Source organism: Acinonyx jubatus, chromosome A1 (assembly GCF_027475565.1).
Source record: "Acinonyx jubatus isolate Ajub_Pintada_27869175 chromosome A1, VMU_Ajub_asm_v1.0, whole genome shotgun sequence".
NCBI classification, from domain to species: Eukaryota; Metazoa; Chordata; class Mammalia; order Carnivora; family Felidae; genus Acinonyx; species Acinonyx jubatus.
This window is the reverse complement of record NC_069380.1, coordinates 5637277-5662863: the sequence shown is the minus strand read 5'-3', so window position 1 is coordinate 5662863 and position 25587 is coordinate 5637277. Positions and strand designations below refer to the sequence as shown.

Genomic DNA, 25587 nt, shown 5'->3' with positions numbered 1-25587 from the left:
TATGGGTAAATACAATGGGCTTTTCCTTTCCTCTTGAATTCCCTGAATTATATTTGACTAAGTTAAAGCACAAATTATACATTGTCTGATGTGGTTCTAAATGTATACAGAGAAAAATTTTTAAGAAAAGCATATTATAAATGGGGGTGTGTAAAGTAATGTAAAAGGAGGTAACGTTTCTGTACTTCACTCAGACTGGTAAAATGACACCACCAGTAAACTATGACTAGTTATGTGTGTGTGTGTGTGTGTATGTGTGTGTATAATATATATATGTATATATATATATTTATGTATGTATGTATGTATATATATAATACCCTGAACAACTAGTAAAAAATCTATACTGTGAGACACATTCAAAAATATGACAGATAAATCAATATAGAATTCTATTTATTTTATTTTTAAATGTTTCTTTATTTTGAGAGAGAGAGAGAGAGAGAGAGCGCGCGCACGTGTGCATGGGGGAGGGACAGAGAGAGAGGGAGACACAGAATCTGAAGCAGGCTCCAGGCTCTGAGCTGTCAACACAGAGCCCGATGTGGGGCTTGAATCCACAAACCGTGAGATCATGACCTCAGCCAAAGCAACTGAGCCACCTGGGCACCCCCAAAATGGAATTCTAAAAAACATTCACATAACCCACAAGAAGGAAGGAAAAACAAAACAGAGAAATGAAAACCAGAACAGAAAACAAAAGATAAAATGGAGAATTCTGCTGTATTCTACTCTCACTGGAGAATTCTACCAAATATATTTAAAGAAAACTTAACATCAATTCTACAAAACCTTTGGGGCACCTGGGTGGCTCAATCAATTCAGTGGCCAACTCTTGATTTCGGCTCAGGTCATGACCTCACAGTTTGTGAATTCGAGCCCTGCATTAGGCTCTGTGCTGATAGCTTGGAGCCTGCTTGGGATTCTGTCTCCCTCTCTCTCTGCCTCTCTCCTGCTTTCTATCTCTCTCTCAAAATAAATAAAAATAAACTTTTAAAGAATTATTTAAAAAATTCTACACAATCTTTCCCAGAAAATCAAAGAGGAGGGGACTCTTTCTAATTCACTTACTATCCTGATATCAAAACCATTTAAAGATATAACAAAGAAAAAAGAAAACCACAATCCAGTATTTCGCATGAATATAGATGCAAAATTTCTAAGTGTTAGTAAATTCAGTTCAGCAATATATGACAAGAATAACACAACATGAACAAGTGGGCATTATTCCAGGGATGCAAACTGGTTCAATATATAAAAATCAATGTAATCCACCATATTAATAGCTAAAGAGGAAAAAAGCCACACATGATCATATCAGTTGCTGCAGATAAAATATTTTACAAGATTCAACACCCATTCATGATTTAAAAAACAAAACAAAACCTCTTAGGAAATTAGGAATAAAGGGGATCTTCTCCAACTTGACAAAGAGCATCTTTGAAAACTCCACAGCTAACACCATACTTTATGATGAAAGACTGCTACTTTCCCCCTAAGATAGGAAGCAAGGTAAGGTTGTCCATTCTCACATTCTTATTCAAATAGTGCTGAAAGTTATAGCCAATGCAATATGGCAAGAAAAGGAAATAAAAGAATATGGATCAGAAAGGAAGTAATAAAAATGTTCCAATTTGCAGATGATGTGATGGTCTAGAAAATCCCAAGAAATATAAATATAGATAAGAAAATATAAACACACACAGACACATATCAAACTCTCAGAAGTAGTGAGTTCAGCAAGGTTGCATGCTATGAGACCAACACACAGAAATCAATTGTATTTCTATGTACTATAAATAGACATGTGAATCCTGAAATTAAAAATATGATGCATATATGTTTGTTCAAAAAAAAAAAAGAAATACTTAGGTGTAAATCTAGCAAAATATATACAGGACTTATATACTGAAAATTACACAATGTTGACAAAACAAAGATCTAAATAATTGGAGAGACATGTAATTTTCATGGATTGGAACACTCAACATAAATATTAATATATATAAAAATAAAAATGTTAATTCTTCCCAATTGATATTTAGATTTAATATTAATGCTTACCAAGTTGATCTATAGGAATGCAATTCCTATCAAAATCCCAACAAGATTTTTTTGTAGGTATAGACAAGATTACTCTAAAAAATGTGCAGAAAAGCAAAGGACCTAGAGTAGCTAAAACAATTTTGCATAAAATGGAAGGGATCAGTCTACTTGATTTCAAGACCTAGGGTATGGTAATCAAGACAGTGTGGCATTGGTTGAGGGATAGCTACACAGATTAGTAGAACAGACTAGAATAGAGAACCCAGGAAAAAGACCACAAAAATATACCTGATTTTTGATAAAGGTGTAAAAGCAATTCGGTGAAAGATACTCTTTTCAACAAATGATACGGGAGCAACCATGCATACATAAAGAAAAACAAACCCTCTATAGAAGTCTCCTTATGCAAAAATTAACTCAACATGAATCACACACTTAAGAGTAAAATATAAAACTATACAACTATAAAACTATACAAAACTATAAAACTCTACAAAAAATACAACCGTATATTTGGGATCGAGGACTAGGCAAAGAGTTCTTGCACCTAACACCGAAAGCAAAATCCATAAAGAAAAATTAATTTGGGCTTTATTAAAATTAAAAACCTTTTTTTTTTTCTCCCTGAGAAAGATTGTCTTCCCAAGGCCGAAAGGACAAGCTACAGAGTGGGAGAAAACGTTTGTCGACCGCCTATCTGATAAAGGATGAATGTGTAGAATATATAAAGAACTACTGAAACTCAACGGAAGAAAACCCCAAGGAATCCAATTAGAAAACGGGCAAAGCGGGGGGCGCCTGGGTGGCTCAGTCGGTTAAGCGTCCGACTTCAGCTCAGGTCACGATCTCGCGGTCCGCGAGTTCGAGCCCCGCGTCGGGCTCTGGGCTGATGGCTCAGAGCCTGGAGCCTGCTTCCGATTCTGTGTCTCCCTCTCTCTCTCTGCCCCTCCCCCGTTCATGCTGTGTCTCTCTCTGTCTCAAAAATAAATAAACGTTAAAAGAAAAATTAAAAAAAAAAAGAAAAAAAGAAAACGGGCAAAGGGTATGAAGAGACATTTCGTCAGAAAGGACATACAGATGGCAGATGAGCACGTGAAAAGAGGCTCAGCATCATTGGCAATTAGGGAAATGCAAATGAAAACCACAGTGAGCTGTTACCACACACTTACCACAACGGCCAACATAAAAAAACAGTGACAGCACGTGCTGGCACGGATGTGGAAAGACTGGATCGCTCAGACACTGCTCGTGGAAATGTAAATGCCGTGGCCACCTGAAAGAACAGTTTGGCATTTCTTTAAAAAACCAAACACATCGCAACTCTGTGAAAATACTACAAACCACTAAATTATATAATTTAAAAAGGTAAAGTTTATGCATTTGATGTAAAAAAAAAAAAAAATCAGATAAACCTGAGCTAATGTGCAGCCCAAACTGCCTACCCACAGAATGGAAGCCAAGAAATGGTTTTCGTTTTTAAAAAGAAAAAAAAAAAAAAAATAACCCACCTAAATATGCAACTGCTAAAAAACGCAGCTGTTGCACTCCTGGACATTTATCCCAGAGAAATGAGGACGTACGGTCACATAAAAGCCTGTAAACAAATGTTTTCCAGAGCTTTATTCATAATGGCCCCAAGCTGGAAACCCAGATATCCTTCAGCAGGTGAATGTTTGAACAAAGCGTGGTACGGCCATAGCCATGAGATACTACTCGGCGAGAAAGAGGAAGAAACCATTGCTAATATGCAAGAACCCGGATGAGTCCCCAGAGAATTATGCTAAGTGAAAAAAGGGAGCTTTTTTTTGTCCCAAGAGTTACACATGATACGACTCATTTATATAACATTCTTGAAATGGCAAAATTACGGAAATAGAGGACGGATTGATGGCTGCCAGGAGCTAAGGACAGGGTAGAAGGTAGATATGACTATAAGAAGACAACATGAGGCTCCTGGTGCTGATGAAAATGTTTCCTATTTTGACTGCATCAATGTCAGTTTCCTGGCCGTGACACCGTTGCATAGTTTTGCAAGATGTCACCTTTGGGGGAAAGTGAGCAAAGGCTACCGGGGGGAGGGGCAGGGGGAAGGGGGCTCTCTCTGTATTATTTCTCACAACCACATGTGAAACTGCAATTATCTCCAAATAAAACGTTTAAACAAACAAAACAATGCATGCACGGCCTTTTATTTTGTTTCTTTGCAGTGGGAAGAAATGTGGCCTCCCTGAGCTCCTTGAAAGGGGGTGGGAGACTGTCATCCGTCTCCTGGAGCCGAGCTCCCTCCCCCCGCCGGGAGAGGCTGTCCACCACAGGCAGAGCCGTCTGACCTCATTAGCAGAGCAGGCGAAGTCAGATTTGAATGACAGCCCCAGCACATATGGAAACCATTACCTCATTCCACGACTTGCAATGAGGTAGTGAGGTTTCCCTTATACAAGGCTGAGCGCCGTGGTCCAGTCGGAGAGCCTATGAAAAGGTCAGGTCAGAGTCACGGGGCTGCTAGGAACAGATAAATTAGCAGGGCACCTGGCTGACCCAGAGAGGCCTCAGTGAAAGGCTGGGCGGTGGGTTGAGAAGCCCCGGGTGTAATGGAGTGAGGAATAGTCTAGGCTCTGTGTATTTCCTGTTCAGGGCATTTGGGAAAGGACAAGGCAAAACAACTCCGTGGTAAAGCACCAAGCTGGTCGGGAAGATGCTGCTTTCCAGGAGTAAAGTTCTGTTAAAGTTCTACTTCTACCCACTGGACCATGCCATCTCCCTGCTCAAAATCAAACGCTAAATGCAAAACCCTGGCTTCCTCTCAAACCCAATCCCCTACTAGGCTCCCCCTCCCCCTCTCCGCTCCAGCCACATGGCCTTTCTCGCGATTCCGGGAACACTAACTAGTTTCCCACATCAGGGTCTTTGCACTTGGCTGGCTGTCTGGGATGTTCTTCCCACGGTGGGTGGCTCTCTCCGTAGAGCGGCTTGCTGTATAACCTCCCCGCCTCCTCTCTCTCCTAATCTGTGCCTTGGTTTAGTTTGCTTTATCTCACTTTTCACCACAGAGTTTGTGTTTCCTTTCTGTTCCCCACCAGAAGGTACGTTCTAGGAGGGTCAGTTCGATGTTTTTCATTCACGGTTATATGCCCAGTACCAAAAACAGTGCCGAGTACAAGGAAGATACTCAAGGGTTATACGTGGAAGGATTGAAGAAATGAAGGGATGGCAAGCCCACGGGGCCCTTCGTCTTCCTCCTTCTAAAGGCCAAGCAAGCACATCCTCGTCCTGGAGGAAGGGAGGAGCTGGTGTGACCTCCCAGGGTCTCATCACACGGAGCTTCTTTGTGAAGAAGAGAGTTTCCAGGGCCACAGGACTACCAAGCCTACCTTCTAACTTCAGCCTACTTTCTAACTTTGCCAAAGAAGGGCCGACCCGTCTCAGGCAGGCGTACAGATTGGCTAAGGGTTGCTTTCTTGTGCAATGGAAACCGTGCACTTCAGCGCAGGTCCAAAGTTCACCCTCCCGTGAAGCTTGAAAACAATGGCCTTCATTTAAGGGTGTTAAATTAATTAAACAAGGAAGCCCTCAGACCGATGCGGTTTTAATGCCACGGTGGCGCACATAGGCGAACCAAAATCCAAGCTTGTAAATACCTCATGGTTATGAAACTGACGCCTAAGGACAACCAATCACAAACCTGACCAGGCTTTAAGCGATAGCCAATCAATAATCTCCTTCATTTGCTGTTGTTTTTTCTCTATGAAATCTCTCCCTGAGCTCCTTCCTCCTGGCAGAGACCTCCTAGCCACTTCTGGTCTGTTGCTTCTGATTCTATTTGATTGTTGCTCATGGAGACTCTTGCAATTCTTAACTTGCCTCAGTTTATCTTGCAACAAGGGGCAAGTATGTGAATGTGGCAAAGGAAGGAAGAAAAGAACATGGGAGGGTGAAAAGAGTATATGCCTTTATACAAAGGCAACGGTTATTTTTAAAGTGCTTGATGCTTATGGATAATAACTGCAGAGAAACAGCACAGGGTGCTGGAGAGAAGCAGAGGAAAATTTAAACCAGGATTAAGGACAGTTTGTGAACAATGAAGCCTATTGGGCTGAAATACAATTTCCTGAGAGTAAAGTTAGCTCTACCATCAAAATATTGAAAATATGATTTGACAGAGCATCAACTACAGGAAGGGGAGACATGGGCGTAATGACTTAATAGTATTTTAATCAATTAAATTCCTTGAATGTGAGCTTGCCTTTATATGTAAAATGAAGCAAATTTGCCTATTTGAGCTTAAGAAGATTTGGGTCAAGTCTGAAACCACTGACAACGCTCATGAATGTTATTTTCTTTTCAATAGCAAACTTTCTAGCAGGTCTAATTAAGCTGCAAATTAATTACAATAAAAATAACTGTTCCTGTACCCTCGTTTCTCTTCCAGCACCTCTCCAAGGCACGGGTCTGGGCAATAAACATCGGGACTTTACAAATTCAAATAAGAACCCAAACAAACAATACGAATTTGGCCATAGTGCCCCCTTGACTCAATTGTTGAAGTAACAAAAGATAAGCTTCACTCCCGATTAACCTCCTAAACACTAATTAAAGATAATGAGGGATCAAGGTGCCTGGCATAGCCTGACCTCTGTGTTCCCCCCCCCCCAGAGTTCACAGGAGTCTGATGGCCCATACAGGTGCCTGCATTGTACTGTCTCCCTGGGAAAATGCATGGCCCGATTGGTGGGGAATACAATAAACTCTCTTTATGAGAATTACATAGAGGAAAATTTGCAGATCCCAGCCTAGGGGATTTGTTTATAGGACTTCAGACCAGGGGTGAGTCACTCAAAGTTCGGCCCAGCCCATGGAGAGAGTTACAGGCCTTCAACAAATTACTTTTTACACTGTAACACTCGATTCATGTTTTTGAGCCGCTTAAAGTCCATTCTGGAACAAGGTCGGGGTGTGCGCAAGGAAGATGTTATGAAGGGGTGAATGAAGCCACGATCTCCAGTACTCTGGAATCCAGCCAGGCCACAACCAACATTTGGAAGTATTTTCCTGTTTCTTCCACCTCCTCCCACATGGAGAACATAGTATTATCAGTTAAGTCCTAGGTAGACTCAAAGCCCCCGAAAAAAGTCATTTGAGATCCCTTTCCTTTCCCAACGGACGTGTCGGAACTAGGAGGTAGCATGGGGTCTAACGCTTCCTCCCCGTGTGTGGAGAGGAAGCGTTACCATTCTTGCCATTTGTGAGTCAAGGCCTTTTCCCAGCTCTGTGTGCAGAAGTGCTGGGGCCCAGTGTCTTCTCTCTCAGGGCAGAGACGGCATCTAAGTCACAGGACACCGCAGGACAGGCGGTCAACATTGCCCTCTGAGGCTGAGGCCCACACTTAGCCAGGGCTGGATGTGCAGCGGGTTCCGCTGGGCCCTCCTCGGTCACTAACCTGTGTCAGGTCTCCATCCACTAGCTGAGTTGCTTTGGATTTGGAACTAGAATCCCATTTTCCATAATCCTGTATGGACACTAACAACTTTGTTTCCTGTGGCCCAAGTAGTCAGGCTAAGTATCTTAAAGTAGTTCTTGAAAAAAATGTCTGCTTCATCAAAAAAAAAAATATATATATTAACCCATACTCTTCAGCAGGAAGTGAGTGCAAACAGTGGGTTTTCAAAGCAGCCATTTGAGAACAAGTGTGCAAAAACTGTTCAAGTTGAGGCCACACCTGCAGAACAATTCTGTGTGGAACAAGCAGGAACCATACCACAGCTGCCTTTTAAAAAACTTTTGAGCTGATCGTTAAGGTAAACAGAAAAGGAAAATGAACATCTAGTTATCTGGTGCCATTTGACGGCTGTCCAGATTGAGAACCAGACCTACAGCCTGGGTTGCAGAGAGCTGGGAAATATGACCCCCCAACTCCACTTGGCCGGTGGCCACGGATGGGCTTGGCAATCCGTCAAATCCTCTCTGGTCTCTTCTTTAGAGAAGGGTCTTCAAGGCGAACACGGGGAGTGAGGCAACACCATGCAAACTTTGCCAGGGTCTTCTTTTATTACTTTTAAAGCAGGGTTTACCGATAAGCACACGGACAGACAATGCACAAGGGGCTCTCCAGAGGTCAGGTCCTCGGCTTCTTCCAGGCAGAAGAGCTGCGAAACCTGCCTGGTGCTCCTGGCAAACCCTTTCTTTTCAAATTTCAAAATAAGATGGCTGTCCACAGCACGGCTTGCTCATGTTTTCCAGTTTGGAGAAGAGTTCTCACTGGAAAGGCTCACCCGGATCCCACAGCGTGAGGCTGTTCTGACAGGTCTGGCCGATTACCTTACTCTTGGTTCCTACCAGTCTGTGGAAAGATTCATTGCAGCTGATGTTGGGATAGCATCAGGAAAGATGTGGTAGAAAATGAAACAGGTGGGGCACAGGGCAGGGGGAACACATTTTCCCTTTCTTTCCCAATGGAAAAAAACCTTGGGTGATGGATTTAAAGAATGAATTGGATGTTTGCAATTAATCGCTCACATCTTATTGCTTGACCTGTCTCCGGGTCACCGGAAAAATTATGAAACAGCAAATAAAAACCACAACTGACCTCCAGTGTTAGATGGTGTGCTTCCAGAATGGATACAGAGTACAGGAGAACGCGAAAATCTAAGAGAAGCATGCATCTCTGCTCTGGAAGTGATGTAATTTCTCTGAGATAAAGAATGACAGTCTTTAGGAGGTGAGTGAATCCCCTAAAAATCTAATGCAAAATTGACATGTAGAGAGACAAGACATGCTTTCATCAGATTCTCAGAGGCCTGTAATGTATGTATGTATGTAGGTATGTAAGTTGCATGTAACGTCCCCACCAACATCCTTTTCTTTCCCCCCTTGTTGGGGAGCACTCCTACATGGAGTTCCTACATGGATGGATGCTGGTAATCCAGACCTCAAGCATCCACCACGGCATTTCCCTGACTGTAGGGATTGGTGCAGGATGGCCCCTTCCAGAAAAACAGAAACTCGTGAACGATTTGTCAGGGGCAAACTCTCCTTTCAATGGTTGTGAACAAGGTTCATGTGGGATGATCTCCCTGTGATCACGTCAGGGGCTGGAGCAGACTTAGTATGAAGTATTGGAGCAAAGTGGAAAGACTCGGGGCCCTGGTGACATTCCTGGCCAGGGATCCATCAGCCATGACTGCCCTCCAGCGGGATGTTCAAATTGTACCAGCCGGGACTTCTCAAGACCTGGAAGGTGGTTTGAACGGGGGCCTCTGTTATTTGCAACTGGAGGCAGTCTCTACTGATACAAGATTTCTTGTTCCAAAACAATGACAAGCCACTGGCCCAAGGACAGACTTTGAGGAACCAAGAATGTATGCCTGGGAGAGCGACAGGGAGAGTAAGTTGAAAAAGTATGAAGAGGGGGAGATGGGACTTGGCTATTTATTCTTGGCCTCGTGACCCTGAGGTACACCTAGCAGTTATTTTTGCATATAGTTATTGTTTTGGGATATAGGTATAGTTTTTGGATATAATTCATAATAGTAATCTAGGTTTTACCATTTTGTCTATTCTTGTAATCAGCATAATTTATAGCTGTTACATCATATGAACGTAGAACGTGTATGTCATACGAACATGGGACATAACGTCATATGAACGTATAACACGTATGTTATATCACCATGTAATATATATGTTCTATGAACGTGTAACATGAACGTGTTACATGAATAGCTACCCATTAGGCTTTATGTGAGAAACTGCATTCTCCACATTAGGAGAGTCATGAAGTCCCCAGGGCTGGAGGTCAGCCCAAGGGGGCATTACCCTACGTTTGCATATTTGGTTGCTTACTGCTTATGTGTCAAGCAGGTAGTAACCTACAATTTTTCTCTCTCCTCAAAAAGGGTGTGAAACCACTGTAAGAAAACCTTCCTATAATGTAAATCGTTTTAGAGCAGGGGATTAAATAGGCATGTCCTGGTACAACTTTGCATGACAGAGACATTCTGGAGACATCTACACTTGCTTTTGTATGGGCAAACTGTAGAGATCTTGGTGAAGAAAGGCCAAGTGATTCTGTTTAATATTCACCACTCATGAGATCTCAGCCTATAGCTATATATAAATTTTTTTGGATGTTTGTTTATTTTTGAGAGACAGAAAGAGAGAGAGAGCACAAGCAGGGGAGGAGCAGGGAGAGAGGGAGATACAGAATCTGAAAGAGGCTCCAGGCTCTGAGCTGTCAGCACAGAGCCCGACGCGGGGCTGGAACCCATGAACCGTGAGATCATGACCTGAGCTGAAGTCGGATGCTTAACCGACTGAGCCACCCAGGCGCCCCTCGTTCTACAGCTATTTCTAATTAGTGAGGCTTTTAATGGATCCCTGTGGCTTATAGAATAAAACCCCAGCCTCATCATAGGTCATGTAATTTGGTCCCTACCTACTTATCCAACCTAAACTTTCACCACCACGTGGACTCCTGGCCCATCACACTAACCTTTTCATTGTGCCTGGAGAGTTTTTCTCTACAGCCAAAATCCCCTTCCCCTGCTTTGCCCCCTGCTAACAAATTCTAACTTGCACTGGGCTCTCTCAGTCTCTCCATTACCCTCTTAAAACACTTTTCACACTGTATTTGACATCATCACTTTAGTCTTTTCCTGTTTCTTCATCACCTAGCATGATCTCTGGCAAAACGCAAGGTTCAATACGTGCTCTTGCCTGGATTAGCATCACCACAAAGGATGACAATATTGGCATCTCTGAGTGAACGAACGTGTACGAGAAACCAGGTGTGGAAAGTTACCAGAAGCTCCACTTTTATCCAGGCTGACTCCTGAAGACTAGAAGGAGGTTCTATCAGAGAAGGTTCTGAGAAGACAAGGTTCCGTCAGAGAAATCTGCTCGTATAACGTGACCTTCAACAACAGGATATACCCACTCACAGACATTAAAAAAAGCCATGAAACTACTTGTCGGCATCTTTGTGCAAAATGTTTGGAAGAGATTGGATATGAATGGGTAATGGCTTATAGAAGGAAAAAATGAGAGGTGCCATCATGTCCTGTCCTGCTCACAGATGGGTGGACACAGTCCGGGGAGAACAAATGACAAAAATCGACTATAAATTCAATGATCAGGTTTTTCTTTTGTCGTAACTTCATTTTTGTTGTTGTTGTTCTTGTAAATGGTGGATGTTCTTTTGTTGTTGCAAGTGGTAGCAGATGAGACGTGCTGCGTGCGCACACACACGCGCACACACACACACACGATATGCACACGTGAATGGCAGCACAGAAAATCAAGGCGATAAACAGAAGGTCCATCTCAGAGCCTATGCAGCATTTCTAATGATGTCATACGTTGGACATGTTCCAACAGAGCTATAAAAGAACTAAAGTCAGAAAACGGGAGATCTATGCGCGGGTTAAGTATAAGCTGGCGTGTTCAAGAAAGAAATTAATGCAAGGAATCCAGCAGTGACAGAACAATGAAGTAAACTTGATGGAATGGTGTGGTTATGCCCTCTGAGAATACTACATAAAAAGGAAGAAGAAGAAAAAGTCACCTAAGGAACAATAAGAACCGAGCATCTGAAGTACATAAATGAGGATGTCTGCTGGGCTTAATGGAAAAAAAGTCCCTGAAGATCCTCAGGAAAATTCTTTATCCAGAATGAGACACAGTGCACTCTTCCCCTAGACATTCCTCAACAAAAGAGAACACATACAAATCAATGGTTGTCGAGGCTATGCATGTATTTTCATTTCCACGTACCGAAGAAACGGAAGTGAAGAGCTTTGAGGAACAGTAGCAACGTGGTCTTCAGCCGGTTGACCCAGGCCCGTGTGGTCTGTGGACACAAAGGAGCAGTGGCCGAAATGGAGCAGAAACCTGTGGCTGCAGCATTTCTCTGGGTTATCGAACAAAAAGCTCACTTGGGTTTTACTTCGGGAAGCCAACATGTCTCCAACGCTCCCGCATAGAGAAGATCTGTAGACATCCGCTCAAAGAATACAACCAATTTGTCCAGTAACACGGTAGGGAGCAGCTCGCTCACAATCCCGTCCGACGCCCCTGTGCTCTGAGCGCTCTAGGGTCTTTGATCTTCTGCACCTGGTGAGAGACACTGCGTCACCTGGGAAGCAGGCAAAGGGCTCTGTCTCCAGCCTGTGGCAACTTGGCTATGTCTTCAGTTTTCAACAGATGTGTGAGCGTGGACAACGGTCCCAAAGTCGCATGTGACAAAAGCGCCTTCAGCAAGTTCCTGCCCTCGGGTCTTTTCAGAAAAGCAAATGCTTTCTGAACAGGTAGGATATAGCCAGGATGACAAAAGGTCTGGGTGACATACCAATGCTTTAATGAACAAAACAACCATGGGGGCCGTCTGGGTGGCTCAGTCGGTTGAGCGTCCAACTCGATTTTGGCTCCCGTCCCAGCTCAGGGTTCGTGAGACAGAGCTCCCAGTCGGGCTCTACACTATCAGTGGGGAGCCTGCTTGGGGATCTTTTTTTTCTCTCTCAAAATGAATAAATAACTTAAAAAAAAATTAAAATAAACAACTATCAATCTAGAAATACCTAGAATATCTAACATTTTTTCCATCTGGAACCTTAGCTATTTGTGACAAACTGGAAGAAAGAAAGGTGCAGCAGAATTGAAAATTTTTTATTTCAGTGGTGATGAAAAGTTATATTTATCAATGAATTAAATGAGTGCATGTCAAACTCTTGCTTAAGTTATATTTTTTAATTTAAATACCAAAAAAATTTAAGCCATTCATTTTATATGCCTCAACTAGATATGTAAGCGATATTAAAATAGTTATGCGTGTTTTATTTTCTCTAAAGTGTATATTCTTAAAAAAAATTTTTTTTTACATTGATTTATTTTTGAGAAACAGAGTGAGACAAAGTGTGAGCGGGGGAGGGGCAGAGAGAGAAGGAAACACAGAATCTGAAGCAGGCTTCAGGCTCTGAGCTGTCAGCACAGAGCCCGATACGGGGCTTGAACCCACAAACTGTGAGATCATGACCTGAGCTGAAGTCAGACGCTCAACCAACTGAGCCACCAGGTGCCCCTCTAAAGTGTATATTCTTACCAAAGCCTTCAAATTTTTTGAACGTATGCTTCTGCACATTGTGACTCAATTGAAGTACAGGGATAATAAGTGCTTTTAAGGTTATAGTACTGTTCACTACCCTTCAACCACTAGCTTTTAAGTTGCATTCTCTATACATTGAATATTTGTAAAAACATTTAAAATAAGAACGTGGGGTGCCTGGGTGGCTCAGTCAGTTGAGTGTCTGATGCTTGGTTTCGGCTCAGGTCATGATCTCACGGTTCATGAGTTCAAGCCCTGCATCAGGCTCTGCGCTGACAATGCGGGAGCCTGCTTGGGTTTCTCTCTCTCTCCCTCTCTGTGTTTTCCCCTCCCCTGCTTGTGCTCTCTCTCTCTCTCTCTCAAAAAGAAACGTAAAAAAAATTAAGAATATAAAATAAGAACCTATAAATATTTCATGTGAGACACACCAAACCTTAATATTAAAAGCTGCAAATGTTTTCAAATTAATTTGCTTCTATAAAGATCTCAGATTAAAGCTTCTTACATTCAGTCTTATAAACAGGTCACGTATTAGAAAGGTTGTAGTTGTATATTGGTATTTTTAAAAAAGCATTATGTGTCCATTATAGCTAAAACAATACTGGCAATTAGCCTATTCTGTTCCAAGTGCATCGCTTGACCATATTCTTGTCCGCATTAAGTCAGTCGCGTAACAAGAGAACAATCACTTTATCAGATGAGGCTAGTTTAGAGAACCATAGTGCTTATGTAAACCATCAGTAGCCTCTTTATATGATATACGTATATAAGAAATGTAGGCAAACATATTATTGATATAAATTATTTCTATATTATTTATGCTTATATTTAATAATTATAAAAATGATTACACAATTATTTAATAATATATTTATATATCAATTATATTACTTTACATATTAAGCAAATATATCATTACATTAAATATAGTCAAGAACAACAAAAAAAGAAAACATAGTCTGAGGTTCCCATGGTTAACTGTGAATGGCAACTACTCTTTGTACATCAGGGCTTTTCTCAATAGAACCCAAAAGAAAGTAGAAAAAAAAAATAAGATAAGACATCTGTCCTCCATAAAACTTATTTTAAATTTCTGTCATTTTAAAAATCTTCTCACCGTTACTACTAATTGGCCTTAAAACAAATGTGTTAATTTTAACGGTTACGATAAATTCATACCAAAATACTTTCTTATTTTTTTACTTTCGCTTTTACATATATATATTATATATATATTATTTATCTGTATTTTATATACCATTTTATATTTATATATCTCATATACGTGTATATACATTTGTTCTACTGGGGCTTTAAAATGGCATGGCAATCATGTATTTTACAATATCGAGTCATGCATTTCTCTTGCTCGAGCCATTTCCATGGCTCCCTGATCCGTTATCGTTCCCTGCAAATCTCTCTGCTGCCTCTTAGGTGACTTTGCCCTGAATTTTACAGGCCCCAGCCAGACCACCAACACTTTCCACTGTCTGGGATGCTGCTTCCCCAGATCTTTGTTGGGTTGGCTATGTGTTTTATTTAGGTCTCTAAGTGACATCTTGAGACACTTTCCTGACACGTAAACCCATTCATTCCCCGTGACAAACCTCTGTTCCATGTTCCTCACACCAGTCACCACTGAATCTCGAGTTTATTCGCTGTTTGTTCACTGCGTGTGACCCTCACTGGGATGTAAGCTCTAACACGGTGGGGACCTGTCTGTTTCATCCTATGCCACACCCTGGCCCGGCACGTCCTCGGTTTTCAATAAATGTCTGTTGCATGATGAGTAAGTGACTTGTCCCGTATTAAGCCAATCAGTGATTCTATTTGCTATGAAGCCAACATGTTTACTCATTAGCAAGTGTGAATTCCCAATTACCACCACCTAAGGTGCCTTGAGCCAATCCTAATTGCTAGGGCAAGAGAATAAACACTGAATAACCGTATTATCACTGCCTTGTTAGAAAGGGAAGACATAATTGCAACTAACTGAATGGCTAAACCACCAAGGCTCTTAAATAAGCAGTCATTCCCGCGTCCTGGCCTCCAGAAGGATTTACTCTTCTGTTCGCTAGCAGAGACACATCCATTCCCCCCCCCCGCCGCTTTTATTACTAGAGAAATCTCTCCAAAAGTTCAACACATCTATTGCTAAATGCAGCAATTCCCACGACGATGATCATCTCTGAGCAATAACTTTTACAAATTCTGAGTCGTCTACTACAAGGTCAATGATGTCACAGTCACCTAATGACCTGGTGACCCAATGGCCCTTAAGTGGCTTTCCAGGTTCCAGGCATAGAGATGCCAAACTACTGTGCTGTACAACAAGGACCACACCTGGGACTTGGGTGTGCATGTTCAGAGTAGTGTCGGGTGCAAAAACAGACAAGAAGGAAAGAAGGAAAGAAGGAAAGAAGGAAGGAAGGAAGGAAGGAAGGAAGGAAGGAAGGAAGGAAGGAAGGAAGGAAAGAAAGAAAGAAAGAAAGAAAGAAAGAAAGAAAGAAAGAAAGAAAGAAAGAAAGAGAAAAATTAAAAAAAAAAAAGTCCAGCACTGCCCCTTGAATTCTTTTTTCCTCCAGAAGTCTGATACATCCAGGGGATTCAACAATTCTCTTAAATGTACTACAAAAGCAACTTTGCATCTGTACTTTCGGGGCCAGAAGGTCTCTTCTTCTTTCCTCAGTCTCCCAAAGGAGTCAGGACGGGCCCATTGAGAAAGGAGCAGAGGAATCTGGCTATTCCTGGATTATGTTTAAATTGTAACTCGATTTCAGAATGGGTGTTTGCGGTCATCTGTTTTCTGCTGGCTGGAATGCTTTACCATCACAGTTGGAGGTAGGGAGGAGGAGGGAGTCAAACTAAAAAGCAGACACTCACTGATAATGAAGTAGAGAAGTGATTAGCCAAGATCTTCTAAAAACCTCCTGAAGAACTAATCTCTGCTTGGAATGTGAAATATCACTATTCAAATGATAAGACCTACACCATGAAAAAAAAATTTTTTTTTCCTTAAATTTACCTCCTGTTTCTATTGTTGTTCAAATGGGTTAAATAAAACTGACTTGCGCAAAAAAAAAAAAAAAAAAGGATTAGAATATTTTGTCCTGCTTTACAGGGGATGTGATGAACCACCAGCACGAGTTACTGAACATTAACTTCTCGAGTAAAAATGATTTTTGAAAAGAGGACATTAAACTAACTTAAGTCACGGTCGGAAAAATAAATTTTCTTAAGTCATCCTGGAACTAGATTCTGGGGACGTGTTCCTAGCAAACCACGGACTGACACTAACCTGCCTCCGTTCCGTATCCATCAACTCACTCCCTGCAACACAGGGAGACAAGGGTTTCCTCGTCCTCTTGCACAAATCGCATCAAGATTCTGCAACACTGTGACTACAGTGGCTCAGCTGCCGCGCCCATTTCTAGCACAGCTAACGGGCCACCTAAAGGGCACAAGAAGTCCTTTTCTTGCTTGATAACAAATGACAAAAGGTACTTATGAAAGTTTTCTTAAATTATTGAACACCTGTCCATAACAACAACAACAGCAGCAGCAGCAGCAACAACAACAACAACAAAGGCACTTGGGAGTTCCCGTCCGTCCGTCCGTAAGATAACAGAGAACCAATTATTTTTAGTTGACACAGGCAGCTTAGGCATTAGGTAAATGCTAATTAGGTGTTTTACTTCCTTACGAGTTGAGTTTCCTCATCCTCTCTTTCCTGTGCCCAGGATGCAGTCACCAGAAATCCCCATTTGGGTAATCCAGTGAGCCTTTCTGTAATTTCCTGGACCTTTTACTCCCTTTGTTCTAGAATGCATTTCCTCACCTGTGCTATTTGTCAGCAAGGCTGCAGGTTTCACCGGCCTTGCCTGGGGGTGCAGTGGACTCTCCGATTGTTCTGAGCAGCTCTCCCTGTTGTCTCAACTGACACGTCTGCTGCTTCAGGCCTTGCCCAGGGTTCTTCCCTACACGGGATTAAATCTACCCAACGGATTTCTTTTATAGACCATCCTCGTCTCCATTAAGGTGATTCTGGCTGGAAATCACCTTCCTCAACAAGGCTTCTCTTTTCTGAATCGGATCACAACAGCTGACAGCTTTTGTGAACTCCTCTGTTTTTATTCGCTCTGATGTGGACAGACTGGCTTCCGTATTCCTTTAGAGGAGGGCGGTCTCCATGTCTGTTCCATGTTCCTTCTGCGTTTAGGGACGGAAAAGGCACCAGCATTTGACTATTATTTTCTAGCTTCCTCGGAGCGCAGACTTTGACCTTCCCCCACCCCCCCCCCAAAAACCCTCCCCAAGGCCTCTGGCCTCCGATCGATCGGATGCCTGCTCCCAGGCGGCCACCCCTCCTCATCTCTGGGGGCTCCACTGCTTTCCGGGCACTCCAAATGAGATGTAATTCGAAATGGATGCACTTGGGTGGCTCTCAAAACCTTGGCTTTGTGGAAGGAGGCCTGGAGTCGAAGATGAGGGTCTGGTCTCTGACTCTGCTTGGGTGACACTGGTGTGTGGCGGGAAGGCGACCCCACCTCCTTGAGGCTGGGCCACCTCTTCGGATAGGAGCAAACTCATTTACAGCATGTGGTGACAACCGTCGTGAGAAAAAGAAAATGGGGCAGACGTTCTGTTAAGCCCATGGCATGAAAAACAAGGAAGGGCAGGGGGCTTCTGGAGAGAAAAAGAAACCTGAAAACACAGCAACCCGAGGTTACCTGGGTCCCTTGCCTCGACCCTCATACAAACCTAACAAATCCCCCAAAAGGGAGGCCTGGCAGGATCCAGAACATCTGTTTGTGGACGGGGTATCAACCGATACCAACGGATTAGCGTTAATTTTTTAGATGTGATAATAGGCGTTGGAGTTAGTGTTTATAGGTAACAACATAAGCAAGTATAAACGTATTAACGATAATACACGTGAAAATGTATGGTGTGATATTTAGAGCTGCATCGTGAAGTAAGGGTGAGATGTGATATCTAGGACTTGCTTTGTATGCGTCAGTGAAACAAAAATGGGGCCCAAAAGGAGCTAGATGAAGCGGTGTCGGCAAAATCTTGGTAAGCGCTCAATCTGGGCAGCGAGAACTGGGTGGGGGGTTCTTTGCACTAATTGCCGTATATGTTGAATATCTGAATAACTGAAAACACTTTCAAAACGAATGCGTTAGAGGTGGCCCAAGCTGACATTATCGTAGTGGCGAGAAATCAGAGACAACTCAGTGATGTCAGAGTGTGTCTGGAGGCAGAAATGTTTGTCCGCAGGGCTGCGGATCCCTCCAGGACAAGGGTCTGCCTCATTTGTCCCTGAGTGCCCAGAGCTCCACCCAGTGTGGACACCCTTGCCTAAAACCAGCCAACAGAGAAGGCCCACGGGGCCTACGATCTAACAATTGCACCACTAGGAACTTATCTAAAGGATACGGGAGTGCTGAATCAAAGGGGCGCACACACCCCAATGTTTATGGCAGCGCTTTCAACAATAGCCAAATTATGGAAAGAGCCTAAATGTCCATCAATTGATGAATAAAGATGTGGTCTAGATACGCGATGGAATACTACTCGACGATGAAAAAGAATGGCACCTTGCCATTTGCAAGAACATGGATGGAACTGGAGGGTATTATGCTAAGCAAAATAAGTCAGAGGAAGACAGATATCACGTGATTTCACTCATGTGGAATCTGAGAAACTTAACAGATGAACCTATGGGAAGGGAAGGGGAAATCAGATACAAACAGAGAGGGAGGCAAACCATAAGAGACTCTCAAACACAGAGAACAAACTGAGGGTTGATGCAGAGGGGGGAGGGGAACGTGGCTGATGGGCACTGAGGAGGGCACCTGTTGGGATGAGCACTGGGTGTTGCATGTAAGCGATGAATCGCGGGACTCTACTCCTGAAGCCAAGGCTACACTGTATGTTAACGAACCTGAGAATAAAGAACAGAAGAGAGAAGAAAAGAAAAGAAAGGGCCACGGGCAGCACGGGCTGCAGAGGAGCGTGACCAAACCTGGGGAGGGGAAGCTCGGGAGGGCAAGGGGAGGCAGGAGGCTAAGACCCACGCCGGTAAAAAGAGGGAGAGGAGGCGGAAATCAGTGTATGTCCCTGTCCTGCAGTCAGTTGGACAGCTAATAGGGAAGGTTCTAGACCAGGGAGTGGCAGGAAACAGTCTTGGCTCCGTGGAGGCTGGAGTGAGCCGGGCAGGCACCACAGCAGGGGGACCGGTCAGGGGGACAGGGCACCAAAGGAGCCACTGGCCTCGGAATCAGGGGATTGGCCCAGGTGGTGGAGTGGTGGTCTGTTTACAAGCCCCGGAGCCCGGCCGCGCGTGACAGCAAAGAGGGGACGGGATGATGCAGAGAGGGTATCTGAGGTATTGCGGCAACTCGTCCTCGATGGGGGCAGGGAACTCTGAGGGATGGGCTGGTTCTCAGGGGAGATGGCCAGTTCAGGCGCAGACGTGCTGCGTACAGACAGTCTGGGTTTGGGACACAGCCTGGCTGGGAGCACCCCTCTTCTTTGCAAAGTGGAGTCAGTAAAAGCAGAAGTGCAAGGCTGACTCAGGAAACCGTCAGGGTTGTGAACTCTCTCCCCCTCCCGGTGTCCTTGACCCAAAACTCATGGTGGCTTGCTCACACAGCTCTGATGCGCCTGGGGCTCAGCTGGAGCCCTGCCCTCTGCCCCAGCCTGGGGGGGGGGGGTGTTGCGAGGAAGGGCGGCGTACCCCGAAGACGCAAGCCAGAGAATCTGCTGGACTCACACTCTAAGAGCTCTGAAAAAAACCCCCATGTGTTAAAATGGCCAGTGAAACTTTGTTATTCAGCTTCTACGTTAGGAGACAACATGGGTATTAACACTTTTTGAACGTCTCCATATGCTATAGATTTAATCTGTATTATTTCATTTAAACCTCAGAGTAACTTTATGATGAGAAAGCTAAAGTTCAGAGAAGTTATTAACCCAGCCAAGGTCACACAGCTAAGTGAGGGGGGCGGGGGGCTTAGAGCCCAACTCAGGTCTGTCTATCTCTGTGCTCTACTCTTTCCTCTGCTTCATGACACAGTGATGGAAAAAATGCAGCTGGAAGTGAAAGAAATCTTAACCAGGTGTTGGAAGCAGACATTTGCCACCTGGCCTGGAGAGGTTTGCTAAAATGATGCCATAATTTCCTATCCTTTTAGCTAATAAAAAACTAATAGATACTTTAGGGAGAGGAAAAGTGTGGGAAAGGGAAACAAAGGGAAGACAGAGTCAGGTGCTGCCAGCAGCCAATACTAGGAGGAAAAAACATTTTTCCTAAAATGACATAAAGTCTATATTGGGGAAATAATACACAATCAAGCCGGTGTATCTCACATTTTGAGGCTCGCTTACACTCAGTTTTGACTCAGCAGTTGTACAATTTTGACTGGGAGGTGTATTAACACCAAATAGCTTTTAAATATTATTTTACACATCAAAGGATTTCTGTCTAGAGCTCAAAGTGGATACTGATTTATTTTTTTTTAACGTTTGTTATTTTTGAGAGAGAGAGGATGCAAGCGGGAGAGGGGCAGAGAGAGAGGGGGACAGAGGATCCGAAGCAGTGAGATCTGATAGAGAGCAGTGCGCCCAATGCGGGACTTGAACTCGCGAACACGAGATCGTGACCTGAGCTGAAGGAAGACACTCAACCAACTGAGCTACCCAGGCGCCCCATGTAGTAGATATTTTTTGAATTGAGTACTCACCTCAAAACGTATTGGGGAGTTTTTGTTTTTTTAATATGGTTGGTTTTTAAAAGAGCACCAGGTGAATGATGGCTGGAGGAATAAACTTTGGTGTGTTTGAAAATCTTGCTGATGTGTTTCAGGCTCCGGCCTCTATTTTTCCACTGATAACATTCCATCAGGATTCCCAGATGGCTGGCTTGGCCCAGCGCCCCGCCTATCTGCCTAGAGGTAGCCCTTGATGAAACGGAAGCTGTGTGAGCACAGGCTGTGGCACCCACACACGGGAGTGAATCACGTTTCCCTCCTGAATTCCCAAGAGGCAGACAGGCCGTCTAGATTACCCTGGGTGTGCTGGCTCAGCCCCGGGGTCACAGCGCCCATGTATCAGCATTCACAAGGACATAAAACCAAATAAGAGACTCAGTGATCGCTCACCATGAGGCAAAGACCAGTCACCGGCTACCTTTACCAGGGCACAGAGTGAAGTATATTTCAGGGAAGCACTTAAGTGAAAGAGAATCCCACCAACTTGCTGGGGGAAGCCAAGGGCAGCAACCAGAACTCCTTAACCTTGAAACTGGAGAAAGTCAGCACAGGGCCTTATCCTAGCCCCTCCCACCAACTGTGATGCAGAGAAAGAAGTTCTACAACAAAAGGGTCTCCTTGTTGTTTATTCAGATTAAATAACTGGAAAACTGGATGTTTTCACCAAATATATTCCCCTTTCTTCTTGACTGCCCTCATACCGAAAACATCAGAACACCCCCTACCTTGCACCAAGAAAGAAAAACAAGGTAAGGGGGAAAAAGGTTTGTGGCCCGTACGTGACATCTTAGGCATTTTTAACAATTCTATTTGTAATGGTAAGTGGCCATTGGAAGATTTTCTTCCACCAGAGAAAAACAAAAACTGCGTGAGTTACACTTCAGGAATAAAGAGAGCGAAAATACTACCAAAACACTGAAAGAAGGAATTCTTCCCTTAGGCTCATTTATTTTCCTTTTTATTCCCTTTAGCAAAGTCCTGAAATGCATAACAGACTCTGTCTTGGTTATATCTCGGTGAAGATTTCTGGGGAAGATGGTTTGGGGAAAGGTATTCTTAACAATGTAAATATTAACAAGCGTCTGGTATTTGGGAGGTATGCAAACAATACGTCAAGAAAAATGTTTCATCGGGGAAGGACAAAACAAAATCAAGACACTTCTGCTCACCACTGTAGGCATTTTCTTACTGCCCTGCACTTTCTGGATGTCTCATTCTCAGATGTCATCTTTTTATCAGCCCGTTTTCTCTAAGTCACGAGGACAGGTTTAACTATGCATCAACGACACAGGTTCATTTCAGAAGTCAAGATTTACTAATGCAGGAGTGTGGAGGCATGCTAATGACAGTTTCATGTTTACCAAGAGTGTGAAGTTTGGGGCTTCGACAAGATCAGTCAAACGGTAAGTTAAAAGTATTTTATTGAACGGCTAAAGAGCACAGAGGGACACGGACTCCCTAGCTACCGTTTCAAAATTATACTTGCAAATTTGGCACAAGAGGGCTTCTCAAGATTAATGCGTAAACATTTTTGCTCCATTTCTTGTGAGTTACATTCCTGAGAAAAACTGCTACGATATTTGCCAGCGACTTGGACCTGGCTTTTATGACTTGGCAGGATGTCCTGAAGAGGCCCTAGGGAAGGCGTTCCGAGCTCTCCCGTGGTTAGGGGTGTTGAGGACACCTGGCGAGCAGGATGGGCTGGGGGCTGTCATCTGCGCATGCATAGGCTAATGTCCTACGTGCCTCTTCGTCTGTGACTCTGTTAGCTCCATTCTTAAGCCATGAGATAAAAGCCCCCCTCACTAAGGGCTGAGTGGCCACCTATGTCTCTCTCAGCATCTCTCTGGGGCCACGTTCCACATGAGCCCACACAACAGGGACTGGGAGGTCCGCACGGATAGTGCAGGCTCACTCTCCCTGCCCAACCATCAACTCGCAGGGCTTTCACATTTCCAGGCGGTCAACAAATATTTACAGAGCTTCTACGATGCGCCCGACTAACAGCCAAAGACAGATGCACGAGTGAAGTGAAATATTAGATGGGGGGCGGGGAATGAGAAACGGGGATGTGAGAAGAGTACTCAGGATCTCTCAACGATGGCGTCTCTAAGTCTTTACAAGGAAGGGCCGAGCTGAAGAAACCTCCCCCACCCCTTCCCGGGCTGACCCGCCCCCACGCCTCCCTGCACCAGAGGTGCACAGGAATCCAGGCAGGTGTGAAAGGAGCAAACAAAGGCGATGAACGAAAAGTTGTGAGACCAGGCAGGACAAAATCAGAACAGCCCGTAGCCACTATCTAGTTTGCAAATGGACCACCCAGAAAATCTGGGAGCAATTAAGAGGGAGGAAAAACAAATGGTGGTGGGTCAGGGGCGGGGGTAGGGGGTGGTCTGAGGATGATGGGAGGCGGGGCATCCCCGAATGATCTTCTGCGAGGAACACAAAAGTGAGGCAACACACCGCGACGAGAGCCCAAGGGAACCGGAGCCACGGAGTGGGGGTGCACACTCACGTTCTTGCGCAGTCACTCCAGCCACACAATCGTCACGTTTACAGAGTGATCAGAAAACAGGTTTGAAGGTGCAGAAGGTAGGAAGCCCCATTTAAACTCTCATTACTTTCGGACACTCATTTGAACCTTGAGAAGTGCATTTTGAACAGGACACGTGAATTTTAACAATGACATTCTTTTTATGAACTGTAAGGAGGGACGGGCTCACAGCCCGCATCCGCCTTCAACATCACAGCTCTCCAGCCAAACTAAAGACCAGCAGCGGGGACACTGTGCTCCTGCCACGGGTCAGGCGACCTGCCGTGTGGTCCGCATTGTTTCGTCAAGTCCCAACCCGCCTTCTCCCAAATATTGGTCTTCGGTTACAGAGGAAGAGACCATCTCACTATGTAAAATATCTTGTCCAAGGTCACGCGGCTAAGCAGCAAACAGCTGAGCCAGAATTCACACGCAGGCTCCAGATCTCCATGGGATGCACACGGGCACACAATCCTACCAGTGCCTCTGCACGGGCTGCTCCCTCTGCTGGAAACACGCACTCAGTATTTCCATCTGCCCGCCTCCTCCAAGCCCTGTTTCCCATCCCATCTCCAACGCGAAGCCCTTCATCTCCCACGCCAGATGACCTCCCGGGTTGTCGCCTCCTCTGAACGCCCTCCACGCTACCGACCCCATGTCCAGGCCTGTTTTAACCTCCCGGACCAGAACGAGACCCCGGCCCCACGTTGGATCAAACACGGCGAAGCACATTCTTATGCTACGCCGGGTGCAAGGTTTTCCTGTCAAATGCTGAAGAGTTTTTAGAATTTTGCTTTGAAATTCTCATTTTACTTAGGAATTACCTATGATCTCTCAGCAGTCACTGGGTATATGCGAGCATGCTTGGGATCTAGGAGGCCCTGTGAGTTGTTTTCAAAGATGCTAAAACTCAGCATGCGTATTACATCTAACAGTTACTAAGACTGATCTGCCTTTTGTAGAGTTTTAAACCCTTATTAATTTCAATTTGCCGAGGCTGCTCCCTATTTTTGGAGCCTAGGAACTTTTTTTTCTTTTTTTTCAGGTCTCAAAGAATTTTGTAGGCCCTTGAAAATCTAGTAGGTGCTAAGCACCGGGCCTAAAGTATCTAACGGACAGAGCAGGCCTTAGCCATGTGCTGCCGTGTGTAACCCTTCTATATAGATCTGCTTCAAGCCCGGCTGCTGTCCCCACCCAGTCATGGCTTTCAGCTTATTGAAGACAGTGATTTTTGTCTTGTTGACAGATTATTTTTTACAGCCACTGGCACAGCTGCCATATAATGAATGCTAATGGCCTCACTTGTTAAAAAAAATGTCATGAACAAACACAAAAACCACAACTTGAACTACACGCTCAAGTTGTGAGTATCTGAAGTATCTTCCCTTCCCTGAAGTATCTGAAGTTCTTTGAAGTTATATTCCTAACAGTTCTCAAACTCTGGGTTAAAAAAGAAAATGCTTTTGTCTTCATTGCTTTGGAAGGTGGTAGGATCAAGCAGAATTGAAACATTAAGACACACAGTAGGAATCTCTAGACGTTTTCAGCTTGCAGATTTCTGTTTTCCTGGCCGTGAGCTACAGATTTCCTTCAACCCACGTACAGGAGAGTGGTACTCCGAGTTTTCCAGACATTCCATGTGTCTAAGACGGCAATACTAAGTTGTTCTTGGGTCCAGGTCAGCTTCCTTTGGTAGTACGCGGGCTTTAACTAAATGCAATCTAATAACCCTGCGACGTACAGGATTAATCAAAAGCTGTTCACATGCCCAACTTTTAGGTACGGGAAAGAGGAGGCTGATGTCCCACGGGAAATAAGGAGAGGGAACGATAGCATTTGTTCCTGTGAACTCGCCCATACGTCACATGATACTTTCTCAACACCAGTAGAAAATCACAATTCAGTAAAAGCACAACGAAAGGCCCCAGGTACACTTGCCGTGAACCGTAACAAGATTTACATGAAAAACACACATTATTCGGCATGCAAACCTTCATGGTAGATACTCATCATGGAGTATAATAATTGGGCCTAACATCAAAAGGCCTAGCTTTGGTAACAAGACTGAAACAGACCTTTTCCACCTCGGGATAGTATCGCTATTTCTGTTTTCCGCACGTGGGCTGTTTTGGCCATGC

The 25587-nt window shown here is 44.1% G+C and overlaps 1 protein-coding gene across 3 annotated transcripts in view; it reads right to left on the bottom strand.

The window, feature by feature from the left end:
- The window catches only part of LOC106988928 (phospholipid-transporting ATPase IB), a 624663-nt gene that overhangs the window by 55512 nt on the left and 543564 nt on the right, over positions 1-25587 (bottom strand). The window lies entirely within an intron of this gene.